The following is a 22,778-nucleotide window of genomic DNA, read 5'->3' as shown; positions in this document are numbered from 1 at the left end:
TCTGAAAGTCCCCACAAGCAACCAACTATCTCCTCACTACTGGAGAAAGCAAAAGAGGGCAGTAAATAAGAAAACATAAATGTACTGGTTAACTCATATTTTCTGAACTGAACTGTGAAGTTCTATGAGCAGAGCCTTAGCAGCTATGTATGCGTTCAACACACCATCGTGAGTGCGTAGGTTGATTAGGCAACACTGGTTAGTTCTCCATCAATGGACTACAACTCCCGGCATCACCTCCAGCCACGTTTACAAGGTACAGCTTCTTTCTTCTGATGCCTACTGCCTCACACTTCTCATAGATAACATGTGAAATATCCACATGGTAGTATTACCATAGGTATCATCAATAATCACACTTGTAAACCAAAACTCAGGCCCTCAATTTAAAATTACTGTTTTTGCTAATGGCTGAATCCTACCACTTTTTTTCCAGGTGACAGCAGAGTGTCTTCAATCCCTTGATCCCTTTCTGCCAGGGATATATTTTGTTTTTTCTTTGCCCAACTCAAGGATTAGTTGGGGTTGGGGGGAGGGGGGGAAACAATATCTGCACAATTGCTAAATAATGACTTTATACATAAAATAGACAGAAATAGCCCCTACATCATGAGCTTTGTGCAACAATTACTTCACCTTTAGGACCTATAGCTAAGGGATGAGATTCATTATGTGGCAAAGTTTTAATAGTTTTAGATAAGGAATTGTGTGTAACTAGCAAATGATTTTAAAGCAAAGCATATTGTGCTACTATGCTGTAAATTAATGGTTTTATCAATGACAACCAAAAAAATAAAAAGCAATCACAGCTGGTGTTTATTTCTTTCAAACATAACAGTGGATTAGATTTGCCAGATCTGCCAATTATAACATTTTACAGGAGAGGATGGGAAGACAGAAAATGAATGATAGATAGGTCAGTCACATGTCACTCACAGTGAAACAAGCTGCTGATTCTGTAAAACGATCTGCCCCACACTGGTACCAGCCAGGTAAGAAATATTCCTATATGTATGTATGTATGTACTATATGGTATTTCTAAAGCAGAAACCTGGCCAAAAGGGAGTGGAGCATTGTGCATGGTCAAAAACAAGCATAATGTCAACATGCAATAGGAGAAGAAGCTGGGTTGTGGATGATTACTGCATTGTGAAAGTGTTCTTTAAAGAGGTGAATCTTCAACTCTTTTCCAAACTGGGGCAGCCTTGTGGTAGTGTTGATGAATATGCAAATGTTGGATCCTGATTCTGGGCGCCTAGATGGAACAAGCCTGCTGCCTTGATTATTCTTTTATTTACACTTCTTGGTCTGCAGTCTGGTGCTGTCCTGACCGTGAGTGTAAAAAAAGCAAAAAGAACAGATGATGGACCGAATGCTGGACAATGCAAACATTCACCCCCATTCACAGATCTGTATTGAATACATCGTTTTTTTGCTCACCATGCCACTCCAGTTTGGACCCAGCAATATGCAAATCCGTCTTGACCCTGCTCCCCATGGAAACAGGGCAGCCCCACCTGCCAGGCCAGGTCCTCCCTGGACCAGAAACAAGCATCCTGGGACCGGTTTCGGGGTATCACCCTCATCAGCCAAGATATCTTGAATACAGTGGCACAGTAAGCACGGGACCCAAGTCTGGGCATACCCTCCCCACTGTGCAAAGAACCACCAGAGATGGTGATCTTGTCTGCAACAATAGGTGGTCCCCAAGGGGAAGTGTTGCACTTGACTTACACGGCTACTCTGCTGTATATTTATGGGGTCATTATGACTTTGGTGGACGTAAAAGCCCGCCTGCCGAATTTCCGACGGGAAGGTTGCCACCAGTGCGGCTGCCTCCCTGCGGGCCCCATTACAAGTTTCCTGCTGACCCAGCGGGAAACAGCCTACAGCATTATCACAGGCTTGTAATAGAGCCAGCGGCAGTGCTGTAGTGCATAGGGTGCACCAGCACCCATCACACAGTTAACTTTGCGATGGGCTGGCAGTGGAGAGACCCTCCTGGGGCACCCTGCACCCCGTCTCCGCCAGCCTTTACATGGTGGGGTAGCTGCCATGTAACTGCTGGCGGAGACGAAGGTCATAATCCCCAGGGTGGCGCTGCTTGCAGCGCTGCCCTGGTGGATTAGGGCTGGCAGCACCTCCTGTGGAGGAAAACTGGCGGTCCAACCCCAGCGCTACCGCCACGGTCGTAATGGACCACCACACGCGACCCTCAGGGTCGTAAGACTGTCAGGGTCATAGTGTAGTAGAAGGACATTTTTGAAAAATATCCAATATCCAAATTTCCAGTATCCAAAAAGCTGCCCAAAAGAAGAAGAAAATCTGCCTGGAGCTAAACGACCAAGCCACGCCACTTGTTGCTTACAAGGCCTTGTACCTGGTGCCCGCTTGTTTGTTTAGTTCGTGAGGAAAGTCCTTCCTTCTGGACCCCGTGTGGACCATGAAAGGAGAATAACAACGTAATTGTCTGGTGTCTCTGCATATTTTTATCGTCCTGATGATTACCCTGCACGGACTAATCTGAGAATAGGGTTGAATTGTTGACAGGATACAGTATTAGTATGAGTTAATTTGAGCAGAGGATATGCGAGTTTGTTGTTGGATTGACTAGAGTAATGGAGGGATAGGTCGAGGGACGAACCCACAACTGCACAAAGCTTTGCTAAATAAATGATGAGCAATTGTCTTCTTTCTCATCTTTGTGCACAATATCAAGTCTGTATAAGGGTAATTGTGGCAGACAATCTATCCCTATTCAGTGCCCATGTGGAATGTATGTTTCGTGGAATGGACTCATGTAACCATTGCACTAAACTCTCCAAATGTGCTGTACGTTTCACTGTGCCCTCAGTGGCTACCATTTGCAACATGATCCATCCTTAGAATCAATAACTCACCACACACACAAAAAAAAAAAAAAAAAGTGTGAAACTCTCTGCTCTGCATGTCCGTTTAATAATTGATTTCTAAATGATGAAATAGTTATGTTTCACCAAATGCAGAGTTTTCTGACTCACTCTGCAAGCACTTACATTGATGGAAATCACATACATTGAAACTATTTCAAAACTCGATTGATAGTGCAAATAGAATGGCAATCTTTGCACTATGGAAAAAATAGTTCAAATCTAGCTACTTTAAGTGTTTCTATCAAAATCATTGTAGCTAATCATGGAAGGATTCAAGTAACATTCACACTAATCAGAAAAGAAACCAACTGCTCTCATTTGTTAGCATTTAAGTGTGTATTTGATGATGCTAATTAAATTAGCTCTGGTAAACCACCATTTCCACAAGTTATATGTGCCGAAAATATCCATAAATTTGCACTAACACTTTTGTTGTCTCTAAGTTAACGTTCTGCAAACTATAAAAAATGCTCTGCATTAATCTATTATGCTCCCTTTGAACTACAGTATATACCAGGATGCCATCCTGAAAGACCTTCTCCTCTTGCACACCACAACATGTTTGCATAAACTGCGGAAGACACAAGAAGTAAATGCACGTTCAAATGGTAAATCGCTGAAGAAAAAAAAAATGGAAAGTGTAACAAGCGCCAAAAGATTGAGGCCTGTCTTGACGATGATGATGGCTTCCACTTTTAACTTGGCAAACATTTCAGTAATATTTAGCAGGAAGTGGTAGGAAACCCAAATATTTGCTTACTAATTACGCAGCTCAACACAGATTTACAATCCTCTGGCACGTCAACACCACAAAAGTTAACCATTCGGAGGTCTCCACTGGTTTGCATATTTTTTTTTTAAAGAAAAGCGCTCATTGGACCTTTTAACACAGCGCCCCTTTTCAACTTCATGTTGGAAATACCTCAATTTGCTAATTTGTTTATGGAATACGCCATTATACCCAACAAAGAGGACTTCTAAAGAATTCCTACATGTTACTGATCTAGCTTTTGCCCAAGCATGGGGGCATATATTTAAATATCAATATGCCTTGATACCTCAGATAAAAATACCAGAATCTTGTTTTGTTAAATAAACTTTACCCTGGTCTTTCAGGAGTTGAATTTAAACAACCCAGAAAAAAATATTTAAATTCAGTCTATATTTAAAGAGTACCAGTCTATTTTTCAAGTGCGAGTAACTTCAAGCCAGCATATTCTTGATCAAATGTGGCAATCTTTACTCTCTGTGTCCCTTTTCTTTACTGTGAACTCGCATACCTTCTACGAGAATCGTTCTATGGTACTGTTGGGGAGACAAGATTAGATTAACAGTGCGCATAAAAAAATGTTAACTTCTGACAGTAGTGTGCAGAGTGGCCCGGGAAATCACATCATAGAGGAAAGACTCCACCTGACGCAATAAGTCATGCTGACCAATCAGCAGAGAAAATAGGCTGTGTGAGAGCCGTAGCTGACACCGAGTCATGAAGAGCTCAGCACTAGAGTGCAACACAGCAGTAAAATATGCCTGTGTTTTGTTTTCCCTAAGATGCTGTGAATCCAAAAGGAGGCTTTGCAAACAAGCCAGCTGGCAAGCAACATAGGCTTAGTTAAATGTATAGTATCTGCTCTTCAAAGAAAAGCTTGACCTACTTCTTCTAATAACCATGTGTTATGGCATTATTTCCTAGGTGTCAATCAAATCAGACACCTGCCATTTCTCCTGCACCACAGAGACCTGCGCAGTGCTTACTCATGAAATACGCTGATCTACAAATGCTTTTAGCTGGACCATGTGTTGCTGTCACAAGACAGCATGCTGCATCTGAGAAAATCTGTGCAGCCTTAGTCGTGCCTGCACCTCTGCCAGTAGGTACTACCAGCCTACCAGCATGTGATTCCATGCCTGCTCCACTGCCGAGTGACGAGGTAAAAGGTACTCTATTGGGTGCCAAGAGCTGCCACATACTCGCCACAGTACAACTGAGAACTTTAGTTATCAATCACTCACATTCTATCACAAGATCAAAAAAAAACAAAATGTCATAACATTCTGAACAAAATACATAACACAACAGACTCCTGGTGCTCAGCGAGGAAGACAGACTGCATTGTAACAAAAGTTGTTCTCAAGCTGTAATGCACAGCAATGTCCACAGTGAAGCTAGAGCCCTGTGAAAAGAGCCCAAAATAAAAATAAAATAAGCAATCTTGCAAAAAAAAAAAAAAAACACCAAGGTCAAATACATTGAGAAAAAAACAATTCATGCACCTTGAACGCAATAATGAATACAAGTGGAAGGCAAAAGGGCACAACAGGTGGCAGAGTAAAGGTTACCAATTGCAAAGAGAAAGACTCGATAGCAGCAAGGATTACAGCAACAACATCTGGAGCCACCAATATACCAAAGCCTGAAAATAAGGGGAGTTTGCAAATACAAGTGGCGTTCCCCAAAAAAGGTGTACCGTGCTTATTGCTTCTAATATCAAACTGTATCAATTCTATCAGCTTTCAAAGGAAGCTGGCCTCTGGATTCAAACTTGGGACTTTCACACTGCACACCGATTGCTTCAGCAAGAACATAATCCCGCAGATCCGCAAATATGTATTTGATACTGCTAAAGTTACACAGCTTAGATTTTGGCCCTGATGTCGCGGTCTCTGAATCAGGGAGACCAACTGTATTTTGTTTCTCACGCAGAAAACAAATCTAGTTCATGTGAGTACTTCTGCGATTGTAATATGGAAGCCTAAAATGCAAAACGTAACAGGAGGATTTAGCAAATTTGGAACCAGATGATTAGAGCATTTTAGCGTCGCAAACGGTCCAATTTGCAGAATCTGGCCTTTTGCTACTGCTAAAAAGCAGTCTGGCATGTTCCAAATGCCAAAGTGCGATTCGGTAACCTGTTTCTGAATCTTAATTTGGCATTGCGATTCAGTATTAGGAAGGAGCGTGTTTAGGGCATTCCTCCCTAAAACAATCGCAGTGGGTATGATAGAATGTTTTTCAACCGAAATGCAGTCACAAAACTTTCACAGGTTACCGCCAACTACAGGTTGGTGGTAACCAATTCGCAAACGGGAAGAGGTCCCTAAGGGAAACCTTCGCCTTTGTGAATGTCTGTAAAAGTATTTTAAGAGCAGGCAACAGTCCCACAGACCACTGCCTGCTCCTTAAAAAATGAAAGGAAACATTTTAATTTTCTATTTTTTAAACGCTTCCCGTTTTCCTTCAACGGGAACAAGCTGCGTTTAGAGAAAATGATTGCTTAATTGAAAAGCAATCAGAGACATGGTGGTCTGCTGACCCCAGCAGGCCACCACCCCTGTGATTTGTTTGCAATTCCCAGTGGGTCGCAAAGCGAGACCTACCTCATGAATATTCATGGAATAGGTCTATTTGCGAATCGCAAATGAAACTCAAACGAGTTTCGAACATGTGGAATTGTGATTCCCTAACTGCGATTTGCATTGAATCGCAATTAGGAACTCGCAATAAGGAACGTACAATCATGTGGCCCTTACTTTGCCAGCCATCACTTAGAATGTGTGGGAGGGTATCAAATATCCAGCACAAAGATCATTCTTACAGAGCACAGTATGGAACGGGGTATAAATGTAGTGCCTCAAACAAAGGAACCCTTGTTTGGAGCTTAGGGGCATTTGCGATTGAGCATGGATGTTTTATGGGATTTACGTGCGTTTGTGCATCTTTGATGTACAAGATTTTCACGTTTCAGTCTGCACAAAACACTGCTGTCCTTTCCCAAGGGTAGAATAGTTTAAGCCTTTATGTTCATGTAAGTGAAACATGAGGCTTTAGAAGAAGGCCGTACTGGGACTCGCTCACTCCCGCACTGAGAAACTTCAGGCCCTTTGTGCTTCTTCACGCAAATATAGTGCAGTGAGAAGTCGTAGACTAGGTGTACAGGCAATAGGTCAAACAGTGAAAATATAATAAGAATAGGGTGGCTTCCCCAGCAGGTCAATATACCTTAGTAACTTCTTTCTTTACAGGTATGATAGTGAAAAACTCAGGTACCGCTATCATATGAAGAATGAATGGGTCTAGTCGGGATACAAAGAGCACAGAATTCCCTTTCCTTTCTTATCCACTCTTACCATCAGTTTGTAGCCTGACCAGCGCCATCTTGCTGAATATTACACGTGTCACCAGCAGGGCTTCTATGTGCATGGACTGAGTGGACTGTTGTGAAAACAGTCTAAATCCAAGTCCCACAAAGGGTCGGTCATTAAGAGAGTGGTCTAAACTCTGACGGAGAAAAAAAAACAAGTGGCTACATGACATGGGGTGCGGCGCGTGCTTGTATTTAAGAATGGTGAGGTGGATGTGCTGGCTTACAGGTGACCTTAAGCAGGCCAAGTGTCTGGATACAGGAGTTCGCGAAGAACTATATTTGAGTGCCCTGTGACTCAAGCTGGGCAACTTGACCTAGATTCTTACTGTGATCTGGTGCCAGTGCGGGGTTTTACACCAAGACGTTTCCAGCTGCAATCGGGAGAGCTCAGTCCAGAAGCTGCTCCAACTATAGGTCACTTCAGAACCTGATCTGAGCACGTCGCTTACAGCGTCTTTGCTAGCCGGTGCAACTTCTGCAAATCTACTGTCACCAATTCATTAAAATAAACATAGTGGGTTTTGTTTCCGCCCACAGGACTATTCCTCTCTTAACTTATGCTGCTGACTGTTTTGGTTAGTCCTACTGCCTCTATGAAGTGGTTGCACTGCAATGCATGAGGGATTATTTTTCATCTCAAAAGAACACCGAGTCATAGCACATCCAATCATTTATCCCAGAGCTACACTGTATATAGAAAGGTCTATTTTTTTACGTAAGCAGGTTCTCTTTAAAATGTTTTAGTCAGGACTCAAAATACAAGACAGACATATTAGCTTTGCCAATGGTATGTAGCTGTGAAGGTGGCAACTAGCTACGATCATGTCTTCCAGAAGGTCCTCAACGGACAATGGGCCAGATGTAGCGAAGGGTTTTTCTCATTCTGTGTCTATGGGAAAATGTGTTCGTACATATGGCCCTATATTCCTTACTCCAGAGCAGCATGTGTGCAAAACTGACTGACTTTACAGATGATTTTTATGAGATATGTGTGTGGGTGGGAATAAACAGGTGCGGTAGATAACGGCTCCCAAACAGTGCAGGGTCTGTAGGAAAAGTCCTACAAAGAGAGACAGGAAGCAGAATAAAAGGAGAATATGCAATGTAGACATTCATATCCCAGAAAGAAGGAAACTAACAGTTCAAGAGACCAAAGTGGTTTAGTAGAGGGTACTCTTTGAACTAAAGGGGCGACAGGATGAGACTGAAGGCAAGTAATCCCAACTAATCCACGGAAAAAAGATCAACTGTGGGTGTTTGACTGAGTCGTTTAATGGTGTCTAAGTACTTGTGCCAGACCCCCTGGTGACTTAACACCACCGTGTTCTATGGAATTCACGTGCACAAGAAACCACACCCAGCTACTAGCGTGATTTGGTATCATTTGTGTTCTGAAATCAGGACTAGAGGGTAGGCAAACTTTAACCACGTGCACACAGGACCATATAACAGGTGTTTTTGTGATGTGCATGGCCAGTTAAGATAAACAAAATTGACCGATACAAATGTTGGCTTAAAGCAGACTAGGACTTTCGGCCTGCGCTTGTCCAGGCCTCAACTGCCACGTCCTGTCGGGGTGAGGCAGGCTTGTTTATCTCCCTGGGGACCGTCCCTTCGGTGCTTCCGGAGAGCGCGCACCCAAGGTCCTTCACATCCAAAACAGGCCTACCCAGGTCACAAAAACCATACAAAATAGCGCATTTCCTCCATTAAGATGACGTCGTTTATAGCATTCACAAAAGTATCCTACGTGCACTCCTAAAACTCACTAACTGCTGTAGATTTCTAGAAATACACAAATTCACAGAGTGTAGTTAACTAGACGCTGAGTAAATCATGGCAAATCGAGTATCTGCAGAATAACCTATTTTTTTCTAGATGGAACAATATTTCCCTGCTGAGAAACCCCTTACATTGAATCCCAATTAAATATACGGATGTCACTGTCCCTTTACTCACCTGCAAACTCCTGCCTTTGACTGGAGTAAACGTGTTTCTCAGGGCAGGAAACTACCAACAATGGGTAGACATGGACACAGTTAAATCTACTACTTTATGGCTCATCGTCTAAATCAGAATGGTGGCCACCCATAAAACACCCCCTGACCGCACCTAATCCTTCATTAATTATGATGTAAAACCGACCATACTGCCGGATTTTCCAGTAGTCATATAAGTGTGCTGAAGTTTCGGAAAGTGGGTGTGAACATTCAGATCATAAATGTTTTCTGACAAACCTAAAAACCATTTAGTGGACGTGTGCATTTTATGTTTTGGGGCAGAGAGAGGTGGCATTCGATGGCGACCTCTGGCACTCACCAATACTGAACTCGTAGTGCTTGGCAGAGACATTACACAGGCGACAATTATTAGCCAATAGCCCAACCCTGCGCTCCCTGTCAACTTCCAAAGTCCAGGGGCACAAAACAGTAAACACCGTAAGGATTAAGATAACACGGAGTCAAACAACACATAGGAGCAGTCAACTGGCTTACAAAAGAACGCAAGGATCTAGCAGTGTCACATTAAAGTGTGCTCCGCTACGGTTATTTTTCCACAGGCCAGAAGGCGATAACATATTGGTGAGTGTTCTAGAATATGGCCAAAGGCAAAATAAAGTGCATCTATTACAAGGAATACTTTTTTAGTGGTTCTACTTGGAAGTGAGAAAAAACATGCTAATTTGTAACACCTGAAGGTAACAAAACACCTGTCTACTATCTACGCTTCAAAGAAGGACTATGGGAGAACAGGTGAGAAACGCTAGTCTAGAACGTGTCAAAAAACAAAAACACTACATGTCCTTGGGGTGCATATTCAAACCAGGGAATTTCCATCGTGATCTTTGGGTCAATTATTGAGAAACATGCAGAGTTTCCCTGACATTTTTTGCTTTTTCCTCCCGGTTTTATGCTGACTCTGTGCATGGCCTTAGGACTCTGGGCACTTCCTCACTGTACTGTAGTGGGAAACTGAGCGCACCTTTCCTGCATGCAGGAAGGGGCGCTTATGTGATTCGTTCAGGTGCTGTACCTAGGAGTCCTGGTAAAAAGGGAACACCAAATACCCATGGCGGATATGGTCCAGGCTACTAATGGGATATTGCACAGAGTGTGCCACCAACCAGAATAAACTGTCAGGCATATATCCGACCTGATAATACAGGCCTGTGGAGGCACAGCCGCGCTCAGGTTGGCACTTCTAACTCCATAACCAATCCTGAGTGGGCCCTTTGCAACCCCTAGAACACCCCCTGAAGCGCAGAGCAAGTGGTAGACAAAAGGTTGGGCATGTACACCTGGGTGTCCCATGCCCAATTAGTGAAGAAACTCCACCAGGGTTTTCCCTACCTAGGGGATTGTCTCTTCCCATAGGTTTTGCTGATTCTCTTTCCAGTGGTCTCAGGGCCCTAGGCACTTACCCACTGCAACTACATTGTGAAAGTGAGCGTGCCTTCCGTAGGTATATTAGGAAGAGGCACTGGTCAGTGTGTGCGTGCGAGCCCACTGCTGTTTCACTCAGGTGTTGAGCCTGTTATAGAAGGCCTGTGTGTGCACACTTCACCTACTCTGTTCCTAAACACAAGTCCAGCCTGTCATAGCATGCCTATGTTTGCGCACTGGTACATATGGTGTTCTTAAACATGTGTCCAGCCTGCAAATGCAGGCTTGTGTGCGCATAAGGGCACATATGCTCAGGGAGTGAAGAATATTCGAGGGTTTTCACTACCTATGGGAGTTCCTCAACCCATAGATTAATAAGGGGGAAGTTTACAATTACTCCTAGCTGCAATAGTGGATTGCAGTGGAGCAGTTTCATAATGTTTACTATCATTGGATTCATCCTGACAAACCCCTTTCTGTGGTAAAGGTGATTTTGTCAATAATAACTTAGAAATGCCACTTCTAGAAAATGGGAATCTCTATGTTCTAAAACGCGTTTGTGTGCCTTTTAAATTTGATTCCAATCCACACTGGAAGCTGGGGGAGCACATCTGTGTATTCCCCAGTGTCAGCTATAAACCTTGAGCAAACAAATGGAAAGACAGATCTCTTCTATTTGAGGGCCTGGCTGGAGAGATTAGAGGGAGAGGTTTTGACATTTGGCCTCTCTGAGCCAGATCATGGCCCCACTAAATATTAGGATCTGTATTCCACATCCCCATGGCAGACAGGACTAAAATTTAGAGGAGACATCTGTGGTTCCAAGGAGAAACCTATGTACTACCCCCAACTTCAAAGACACACTACGGTATAACTACTGGTGCCACACTGCAGAAAAGTAGAGATACGCTTGTGAGGATGCAAGACGGGAGATACTGGACTGTGTGGTTCACATTGCCAGAGGAATCTGTTGTGCAAGAGATGTAATTACTGCCCATGGAAGGGACTGCGCACCCTTCCTGGATAGTGGCTGGCCCGGGATGACTTCCTGCTGCTGTGTGGCATCCCGACGTGTGCTCTCCAGGGGCTCGCCCCCTGTTCTCTGACAGAGGTCTCAGGGACATTACAGACCTCCCGCGAGGGACCTATAACTTCTATCTGTGACACCTGGAGAGTGAGGCCCTCGTAAGTGCCCACATCGTCAACTGTATCCCACCTGGTAGCGGCAATGTGAGCGTGGAACCAAGTATTGTGCCTGGAGACCGGATTGCCTGGTGGAGACCGGATTGCCTGGTGCAGAGCCCTAAAAGAACTGCCTGCATTCCAAGGGGGGGAACGGGGGTGTACGCGCAAGTGCACGCCATGTGAACCTGTCGGATATCTGTAGCACCAGGTATCAGTGCTTAGTGAGTGCGTGGGAGTGACTGTCAGTGATTAACAACGATGCACGGCAGTGTTGCCCTACACGTCGATTCTTGCCAAAAGTGTATTGCGTGTGACATTGGTTTTACCCGTACGGCCTCTGACCCACAAGGCTATTTAAATGTGTTATAATTACCTATGTGTACACATTACCGCCATCATTGTGAACCAGGATGCACCCTATAAGTGTGTGGGAGTCAATTAGAATAATTGTTAGGTGGGTCTTGTGCTGACAACGTTTTGCACAGCATGAGGATGCTGGGGTAAAGTAGGATATTTCTCAAAGTGTACACGTTACTGATGTTATTTTAACTCGGATGAGCCTACTACTGCTAGTGATATGTTCAAATGTGATTTATGCCCAGAGATACATGATGTTAATGTTCTGTTAACTAATGTATGTTGAATACAAACTTTAATTACATACACCTCATGTGAAGTCGCTTTTGTGACATTCAGTGCATTTGTTGTGTGAAAGTACTGTGTCAATGCCTTACACATTGCCCCTCTGATAAGCCTGACTGCTAAGTGCCAAGCTACCCAAAGGTGAACGCAGGTTATACAGTGAGTGTAATCACTCACACCTGATGGGAGTGGTAGGTTCTGCCTGGCTAGGCCCCTGCCTCAGCCAACAAGAGCGTGCCACCTTCAGCATGTTCAAATCATGCTGCCTGACAACTCAGAAAGTAGTTTGCTGTCAAGGACAATTAGACTTTGTCCTTGATGTACGGGCACTTAGATATAAAAATTACATGATATAGCAGCCAATTGTCTCAGGGCACCAACTACTTTCATTTTCTCTCTGCTTTACTGGGGTTACGCACAGATGATTTCTGTGGGCATGCTGCCATATATCACAGAACTCTAAAAGCAGTGTTTGTTCAAGAGAAACAAAAAGAAAACAAATGTAGCAAATGACCCTACACCAGTATGTTTGGGGCCCAAAACAAATCCCACCAAAATAAATAGGTGATAAACTGCAGCAGCAACACAACTTCAAGTATTTCCTGTAAGGCAGAGAAATCCTATAACCTAATAATGGGTAGTTAATTTTGTACTCCTATCCCTCCCTAGTTTAACTGCAAGTGAAGAGCATTCAATATAAGTCACACAAACGAGTAATTAGCTGCCCAACCCAGAATGCGAACACCAGAGTTAAGGATTTTTATAAACCTTAGGCTGAGGTCAATTAACTTTTGCGAAGAACAGCAGAAACATGGGTTCCAGAACACAGCAAATGGAAGGGTTAACCAAATTCAATCCAAGAGTGAAGGCTAGTCCTGTGAGAGGATGACCGACAGGCTTAACACACCTGGACAGTGATACTACTCCTAGAGAAGCTCCAACAAAAAGGGAAGATTCTTTACAGTGTGTCTTGCATCCTCAGATGGAGCCCTGGACACTTATAAAAAACAGCATTATGTGGATACAGAGAAAACGCAGGAATTCATTGCTAGTGGATCCCAGGGAGGACAAGGCATATCTCTGAGGGCCATGGTCAGCCAGTGTGGCACATCTTGTGACAGAGCACCACACAGCAGAATGAACTTTCTATGTGAGCTGCTGCAGAAAGACATATATAATGTATAAAATAAAATAGCTGTGCTTTACTGTTAGTTGTCCACACATGCTTGAATTAGAATACTGCGAAAGAAAGAATGCAAGTTTAGACACTGAAAGATGTAGACAACAACCGGTGCAGAAACACAAAGGCTCAGTATAGTTCATGCTTAATTTGTAAATGAATGAGTGCTGGTGCTCAAAGCTCTGCTCAGAAGCCCTAGGCTGCGAGTCTTCAACCCGTCTCATGCGTCTTCTATCACCTACAGCAGCGGCTCCCAACCTGTTGACTTCTGTGGACCCCCATGTCATCATTACTGGAATCCAGGGACCCCCTCCAAACTGAGTCATTACTGAATGCTGGGGACCTAATCTGTTAATATTATTTAATTTTCTAAGCAGGTGCGGACCCCCTGAGGAGGGTTCGAGGACCCCCAGGGGTCCCCAGACCACAGGTTAGGAACCACTAACCTACAGGAAACTCCCTACCCTTTTACGGTGGCCCCCCATCGGCTCAAATTAAGTACCTTGTATAGTCAACATAAAAGCATACAAATCATGACAATGCCAAGACTGGGCAAAAGCACAGGAGTCACAGAAACACGAAGTCTTATCAAAATACTAAGTCAACTTGTACCATGCCACAAGGCGCCATCAAGTCTCCAATAGAGTAGGAACATCACAAACCAAATTACAGCCAGTAGAAAGTACACACACCAAAGAAAACCTAACCTTTTCAGGAGCTAACTGAAAATTAACACCCAGCCATGACGGTATATTAAAAAAATTACCACTGAAACAGCCCAAAGATCAGCTGGTAGAAGAATTCAGAAGCAAAAAACACTGAACCAATGAGGTGGAACATGTGAGAGCCAAGGGCACATTCAGAGGTTCAAGAAATGCCCCATCACTGGGAGAAGGTATAAGTAAAGGCACAGCAAGAACGGTCCTTGGGCAAAAGCTAAGGAACCACCAGCCAGCGAATAGTATTTGGCACAAGTCAGGAAATGCTGAGTGGAGCAATGCAAGCACTGGCTAGCCGAGGGAATGCTGGCCCATGCACACAGAGAATGCACAAACCAGGTAACATCAAGCCCTTCCATTAAGAAAGTAGGTAAATCAAGGAACTGTTAGCCCTTCAGCAAAGCACACAAAAAGGTACAACAAGAAACTCAGGAGGATGCAAGCGAAACTAAGTTTACATGAGTCGTTTAGCCCAGGTGCTCCAGATTTGCGCTGTAAGGTATCTGTTGTATGCATTAGATGACACTCGTTTCCTATTTGATTTACAGTCAGAGGATGCCATAATAAATTAAATCTACTGTCCATTAAGACATGGATGTGCAGGAAAGGTCTATGCTGCAAAGGCAACAAAATCGAGTTTCTGTTGTTCAGCTGTGATTATTTAGACGTCATTCATTTTACATGGCCGAGACTTCATTTTTGCCGATACCCAGGGGTTGTAAATTGGATGACACCTTTGATGATAATTCATCTTTTGATAAATACAAGTAGTGATGACATTAGCTCATTTTAATATTTCTCACATTTCCTAATCAGGCACCTTGCTTGTGTTAAAACATTGACTATTGGTGGAAGCTTTTATATTTTCTAGGTTATTATATTATGGGCAGGGCCAATGGAATTATGCAGAAGAGGACCAAATTATGTGGCAGGGTTGAGTAAATTACGCAGCAATAAAAGGCGAATTATGCAGCACGTTATAGTAGCATTACTATATTATTTCATAATTTGTGAACTTGGTAACCCTGTCTGGCCATTGGTTGCACCTAATTAGTACTAAATTAATACTCAAATAACACACTAAGCAACAAAAAGGGTCCAAGTCTAGATTTACAAAGGGCCTTTCACATTGCTGCAACATGTGTTGCTGCATTTTTAGTAACTTTTGAACCGTTTCAGTTGGAAACGGTTTATTTTGTTAAAGTCTGCAGATTATGCAGCAGATGATGGATTATGTGGCATATGTGGTAAATCTATAATTATGAGAAAATTGCCGCACCATCACATAATTCCAAGTGGCCCAGACTATGGCTTTCCAGCATACCCGATTTAATTGGTAAACTCCACACATCTAGGAATAGAGCTACTCAAATAATTGTGGCTTTAGAAAGTATAATCATGTGTCTGAATATGAAAAAGCCAAAAAAAACTAACTGATAAATATAAATGAAAGCCTTCTATCTACACAGGAAGGTCACCAATTGTTTGGCTCCAGCATACCTCTCTAAGTTACTACAGTCTAACAGACTCGCAAGGTCACTATTTTCAAGTCTGAGCCTTACTTTTTCCATTACAAAGTGTGCATGAAACTTCATAGTCATTCACTATAAACAACGGGGGCTGAACTTTGGAACATGCCGGCTACCCCCGTCTTCTTGGTTCCAATCTTAATTACTTTTAGACAAAAGTTTAAGAACTTTTTAGGTCGGGGTTTAATAGTGCAGTTGTCTTTTACTTATTGTTACTAATTTCTTAAGCTAAGCACACAGTGCGCATTGGATCCATCCACAGCAGTATTTCTTACTCAGCTCTTGTTAATGGCTGATTAATGTACCATGCAATCTGTATGAAGGACTATTTTGCAACAGACAAGTACACCAAATCATCACACAGTAAACCATTGCATACAAACACTTGGCAAGTAGGCCTTTTTTTAAATATTTTACTCAGAAAATGTGTGAGAATCACACGCACATTTATTTATATATATCCTTACACACAAAATGTATAAGGGCAAACAATTCAGCTGCTTAAACAAGATGGGCATTGGCAAAGCTAGTAGGTCTGGCTTTTCTGTGGAAACACAGAGACCCAGGCATGCACAAATGAAGCTTGAATGCATTAGTACATTGAAGTCTGCTCCATTGGCTTTTCACATGCGTGTCTTTATTGTATTAACACCATTAGCTTCCTTTGTAATGTAGTTGTGAACCACTTTGGTATGCATCTTAAATAAGCTACCATGTATGTTTATGGAACACTTGCTCTGCTCGTTTTTCAGTACATTTGTTGGACTCATGAATTTTATTTGTTTAAGTTTCACTAAGATTGTATTTGTCTTTAGTCAATTATTGTGCATTTAGGATAATGTATTCATGTTTTGTTAAGAACCTCGAAACATATTTGTTGGCATTGTTTTGCACTTGACAAATAAAGAAACAAACATTCATTTAGAAACAAGGAACCGTCAACGTTATGAACAGAGTGCAAAAAACAAAGAAGCCTACTACATTCAGCATAAGAACAGGCACACCCAGAACACATAGCTGTGTCAGCAGGAGAGAAAACAAGTAAGCCACAAACACCCTTCTATTTCAGCAGGTCATCCACCAACATAGCTGGCAAATACCAAGTAACAGTCTTCATTCACCATGAGGAGGAGGAGAGCAGGACGACCAACAAAACTATGTGAAAAATCAAAGAAAACCAAGCTCAATCAAGGAACGCACCAGCCAAAGAATGTCTGGCTTTGTCATTTAAATAAAATAAAATAAAATATAATATATGTATAAACCCCCAGCCCAGAGAAAAGGTGAAAACATGCGTAGCACCAACAGCAGGAGAGTGGGAGGAGCTGTGAGGGTTGGTTAGCAGAAGCAGCTCTAAGATAGGGACACTCCGCAGTGCCAGCGGGCACGGGTGCAAATTGCAAGTCAAGGAACACCAATAAATTCCCGACCTGTTCACGAGTTAGAGGGTCCTAAATAAAGAACGTAAAGTCTAGTACACAGAACAATGCCCCAGTCAAGAGAGAACTTGCCCAACTAACTTGATTTACGGAAATCAAATAATTAATGGTCAGTCATATCAGCAGGAGAGGTGAAGGCCAGCTCAATCAGTGGGAGAAGGTGCAAACCAAGAAATGCCTAGCTCCATCACTGGGAAATGGTGCAAACTAAGACATGCTAGATGAATCAGTGGAAGAAGATACAATGTAAGAGATAACGAACTTTGTGAGAGGGTGAAATTAAAAGGAAGCCAAAGTCCATCAATGTCAATGACAGAAGACGCCAGCCAAAAAATGTCCAGCTCTTTCAGTATGTCGACGAAAGGCGAGAAAAAAAACACAATCCAATGACTGCCTAGTACCGTCAACGTGAAAAAAAAAACAAAAAAAAACACAAAAAAATCATGGTAATCTCTGTACAAGAAGGAAGAAAAAAAAAAAAAAAAAAAAAAAAGGGACACTAATGAAGGTTATACCACTTTAAGAGTGCGAAAGCCGAAGAACAATCAGAGGAGAATGTGCAAACCAGCAATGCTCACTGTGTCAATGGGGCAATACTCACCTAGTCACCCGTAGAAGGAACAAGCCAGACAACTCCCCAAACGTATTTGTCTCTTTCTGCATCGGCCATCCCCTCAGAACAGTAGGCTAAAAGGAAATTCTTAACACTAAGCACAAAAGCCAAAGAACTGCTAACCTTTCCGCATCAGAGACACAAGACAACAATGTCTGCCACATCAGCTGCACAGCGTGAATACTAATGACTGCCTAGCACCTTCGAATGGTTAGGGTGCAATTTTAAGGAGCTCCTCAATCCAGTTAGAGATAGAGGGAGCAGGTAGAACAATGGTCAGTCAGCTTCGAATGACAAAGCACAATCCAAGGAATATCCAACCCAATCAGCTGAAGGTTGTGCAGTGTGAAGGCCTGAAAAAGCTTAGCACAATTCAATGCGAGCAGGTTTGTGATCCAAGTAATGGCGAGCATTGACACTAGAGGTGCTCTATTGAAGAACCCCTCTTGCAGGACCACTCAATGGCAAAGCTCATAAATGCTTAGGAAGAAATGTGTTAGCTAAAGAATGCCCAGTAGAACAATGTTCAAGCTAAGGGACGCCTAACCTCATCAGTGGTAAGGAACATCAGCCAAGGTATGCCAGGACCTAGAAGGTTTGCAGAGCTTAATCCAACGAACACAGAGCTACATCAACAGACAAAGAGACAAATAGAAGCACTTGACCCATTTAGCTGGAGTGGATACAAGCCAAGGAATGCCCAACTCCTTTAGCAAGGGAAGACAACTCAAGTGAAATGCAGACCCATAAGTGGGAGAAAGCATAAAGCAAGAACTGCCAAGGGTGAAGGTAAAAAACAAGTCTATCCAGCAACGTTCACAGGTGATTGCAGGAAATGAAAATTCTGTATCAGGTCAAAGGAACAAGCTGAGAAATGTTTAAAATTATATATGGGCAATGTCAGAAACCAAAGAATACACAGACTCTTCAGCGAAGGCAAAGGAACAATCACAGGACAACTAAAAAGGCAATAACTAAGAGTCTACCAGCCAAGTTAGTGAGTTAGTGGTAAAGTTCATAATGTTAATAAAGTACGCAAACCAAAGAAAGGCCAACTATGTCAGCTGAAATGGAGATAAAGCAAGTACACTCAGAACTAAGAGCTGACAGGGAAGCAAGTGATGTAAAGCAGTCTTCAGTCAGCAATGAGACAATCACAGTCCCACAAGTGAGAGAATGTGCACGCCAAAGAAATCCCAGCCAGAAAGCAAGAGGGCAGATTATTAAAAAAAATATATAAAAAAAGGGAGAATGCAAACACATGAATGCATAGCCCAAATCCCAACCCAGCCAGAAAGCAAAAGGGCAGATTATTTAAAAAAAAAAAAAGGAGAATGCAAACACATGTATGCATAGCCCAGTCTTCAGGACTGGGTACAAATCAAGGTAAGCATAACCACACCAAAACGTTAGAACTAAGGACAAGGCAGACCTAGCCTAGTCTTCGGTAAGGGTGCAAGCCAAGGCACGCCTAGTCCAGCCTGCGGAAGGATGCAAGCAGAGGCACACCTAGGGGGTTATTCTAACTTTGGAGGAGTGTTAATCCGTCCCAAAAGTGACGGTAAAGTGACGGATATACCACCAGCCGTATTACGAGTTCCATAGGATATAATGGACTCGTAATACGGCTGGTGGTAAATCCGTCACTTTTGGGACGGATTAACACCTCCTCCAAAGTTAGAATAACCCCCCTAGTCTATTCTTCTTCGGGAAAGGGTGCAAGCCAAGGCACACCTAGCCTATTCTTCTTCGGGAAAGGGTGCAAGCCAAGGCACACCTAGCCCAGTCTTCGGGAAAGGGGGAGGTCAAGGCAAAGCACACCTAGCCCAGTCTTCAGTAAAGGGGAGTGTGTGTTTGGGGGGGGGGTGTTGGCCAAGGCAAAGCACACCTAGCCCAGTCTTCAGGAAAGGGGAGGAGTCAATGCAAAGCACACCTAGCCCAGTCTTCAGGAAAGAAGGGGCGGGAAGAAGGTCAAGGCAAAGCACACCAAGCCCAGTCTTCAGGAAAGAAGGGGCGGGAAGAGGGTCAAGGCAAAGCACACCAAGCCCAGTCTTCAGGAAAGGGGAGGAGCGGGGCGGGAAGAGGGTCAAGGCAAAGCACACCAAGCCCAGTCTTCAGGAAAGAAGGGGCGGGAAGAGGGTCAAGGCAAAGCACACCAAGCCCAGTCTTCAGGAAAGAAGGGGCGGGAAGAGGGTCAAGGCAAAGCACACCAAGCCCAGTCTTCAGGAAAGAAGGGGCGGGAAGAGGGTCAAGGCAAAGCACACCAAGCCCAGTCTTCAGGAAAGAAGGGGCGGGAAGAGGGTCAAAGCGGGAAGCAAGGCAACTCACACCTAGCCCAGTCTTCAGGAAAGGGGGGATTTAAGGCAAAGCACGCCAAGCCCAGTCTTTGGGAAAGGGGGTCAAGCCAAGGCATGCCATGCCTAGTCTTTGGGAAAGGGAGCACGTCAAGGCACGCCTAGCCCAATCTTCAGGAAAGGGCGCACGCCAAGCCCCATCTTCGGGAAGGGGCGCACGCCAAGCCCCATCTTCGGGAAGGGGCGCACGCCAAGCACCATCTTCGGGAAGGGGCGCACGCCAAGCACCATCTTCGGGAAGGGGCGCACGCCAAGCACCATCTTCGGGAAGGGGCGCACGCCAAGCACCATCTTCGGGAAGGGGCGCACGCCAAGCACCATCTTCGGGAAGGGGCGCACGCCAAGCACCATCTTCGGGAAGGGGCGCACGCCAAGCACCATCTTCGGGAAGGGGAGCACGCCAAGCACAATCTTCGGGAAGGGGCGCACGCCAAGCACAATCTTCGGGAAGGGGAGCACGCCAAGCACAATCTTCGGGAAGGGGAGCACGCCAAGCACAATCTTCGGGAAGGGGAGCACGCCAAGCACACCTCTCCCAGTCTGGGGGGAATCCAAAGCACTCATAGTCCAATCTTTGGGAGAAGGAGCAAGCCACAGGGTGCCTGGTACAGCCTTTAGGAGAGGGTGTACACATGCCCAAGACTTCAGAAGAGGATGCAAGCAGAAACACTCTTAGTACAGTCAATGGCAAAGAACAACAATCAAAGTATTCCTAAAATGTTTGGAAAAGGAAAAGTAGAGTGTAAATTGCAAAGGGAGTCACAGTCATCACTAAGGCAGACACTGTGCAAAGAAATGGCTGAGAGAAAGACATAAATCCCTTGGCATAAAACAAGCATGTCCAAGCATAACAGAAATTATAAGCGTCTGTGAATTTTGACTCTTGGGTCGTGTTTGCCTAATCACCATTGCACGAACTCATATGGATATCTGGAGCTTATTTCATTCACGGTGTGCACAAATACACGATCTATGGAGGAAAAAAAAAAATATGAAGAAAAGGCTGTATACAATGGCAAAACGAAACCAGTGTAGACGTGCGCATAGATTCAGCGCACGTGGTGGGCAATCCACTCTTGGGTTGTTATACAGCATGTACAATAAACAAGGTCGCATGGCCACGCAGAGACATAAAAATACGTTCCAGTATAATATATAAGAATTCTTATCCACATGCAAATGTATGTATGGCCTACGCTCTGGAAAATAAGGCGTGCCTGGAGACAGCTGTCGGGGGCACCGTTGTCTAGCGGGAAGTGAACTGGCCCTGAGGGAGTGGACTGACGTGTGCATTACACAGGGTGACCTTATACTGCTAGGCGTGAGACATACTGATTGCATTGGGACACAGATGCTGATAAAAGGGGCTACTGTTATGATGACAAAGTGGTGGGGGAAGACGGGGGGAATACGATGATGTTTACTCAGTGAAATATTCTGTGAATGGTACTTCATTATTGGTTAAAAATTGTACTTATGATAAGGGTGGTATATTAATCCCGGGTAAGAGTAGCACGTTGATGTCGGTATGTGGTACAATGATGCTAGCGTAGTAGATACACTGCTGCTTGCAAGGGGTTCACTAGAAATGTCACGGATGGTGATACTACAATGATATCACTATTCAAGTACATGGGTGCACGGATGTTGGTACGGGGCATGCTAATGTTAGTAAGGGTGGCAGAGTGATGCTGGGAGCACGGATTCTGTCGAGTAATGCACTGATTTCTCACGCTGACAGAGAAGGTTGTAAAACTCCTGCAGGGAGGGGTATGCAGATCCTAAAAGGGTGACAGCGACTGGGAATGTCATGAAAAATGATGGTTACCTGTTGTCCTTCATGCGGCCCTGGGTCCTAGTGCCTCCCACAGGGCTCGCGGCTCATGCTGGGCGAGTCTTCCCTCCTCGGCTGACGGCTGGCAGCAACTCACGCACGCACCCCGCACCGCCGCCACTGCTGCTGCTGGAGGAGCCCGGGAGGAGGCGCGGCTTCTCCCCCTCCCATGGAGTCCCGATGGCTGAGCCTGGCCGGGGCGGGAGGAGGAGGGTCGGCGTTGACTATTCTGCTGGACTCTTCCCCTTGTCCTCCAATTCGCACTATAATGCGGGCTCTGATTGGTCGCAGTGCCGTAGCTGCCAGCGAACCAGGAACTGGCAGCATCACCCCCACGCGCCCACCGGCGGCAGCATCATCAGAGGAGCGCGTGAGGGGAGGGGGAGCGGAAGCAGGGTCAGGGTGCTCTGAGTCGCGGTGCAGCGCGCGGGCGGGCGCCTGCGTCACGAGTTTGTTCCGTCACGGGCCCGCTGAATGGGAGTGGCGATTTACCCCTGTGTGCGTGCCTAGGGCCCTGCTCTTATGCTGCTCATCTCCAGGCCACGCTCCCACGGGTAGCTCATTTACACGGCTCTGCGCCTGAGGCGCAGGAGCTCATTTGGTTCTCTTCCAAGGCAGCTGCTCATCCTCTGCTTCTCGTAGGCAACCGCTTACCCTCGAGGTTTGTTTTTGGGGAAGCATCCATAAGCAGCTGAGTCGAGCCAAGTCCTTCACAACCTCAGTCTCGCCAAGGTTTTGCGAAGCAGAGAACTTTCTGCGGCTGTGGTGCATTGTTCTGGTTTACTTTCTAGATTAAGATTGTTTGCTAGGTTTCGGTGAAGAACCCGTGCACTTCAGTGATT

At 44.5% G+C, this 22,778-nt stretch overlaps 1 protein-coding gene across 1 annotated transcript in view; it reads right to left on the bottom strand.

Annotated features, from left to right (window-relative positions):
* The window catches only part of LPGAT1 (lysophosphatidylglycerol acyltransferase 1), a 346,210-nt gene extending 323,904 nt beyond the window's left edge, over positions 1-22,306 (bottom strand). Inside the window, exon 1 of the mRNA XM_069233932.1 lies at positions 21,931-22,306. The gene's annotated coding sequence lies outside the window, so the exon portion shown is untranslated. The remainder of the gene's footprint in view (positions 1-21,930) is intronic.
* Between the last annotated feature and the right edge of the window lie 472 nt (positions 22,307-22,778).

The sequence above is a fragment of the Pleurodeles waltl genome, chromosome 5, assembly GCF_031143425.1.
Source record: "Pleurodeles waltl isolate 20211129_DDA chromosome 5, aPleWal1.hap1.20221129, whole genome shotgun sequence".
NCBI classification, from domain to species: Eukaryota; Metazoa; Chordata; class Amphibia; order Caudata; family Salamandridae; genus Pleurodeles; species Pleurodeles waltl.
The sequence above is the reverse complement of the archived record's forward strand: the minus strand, read 5'-3'. Positions and strand labels throughout refer to the sequence as shown.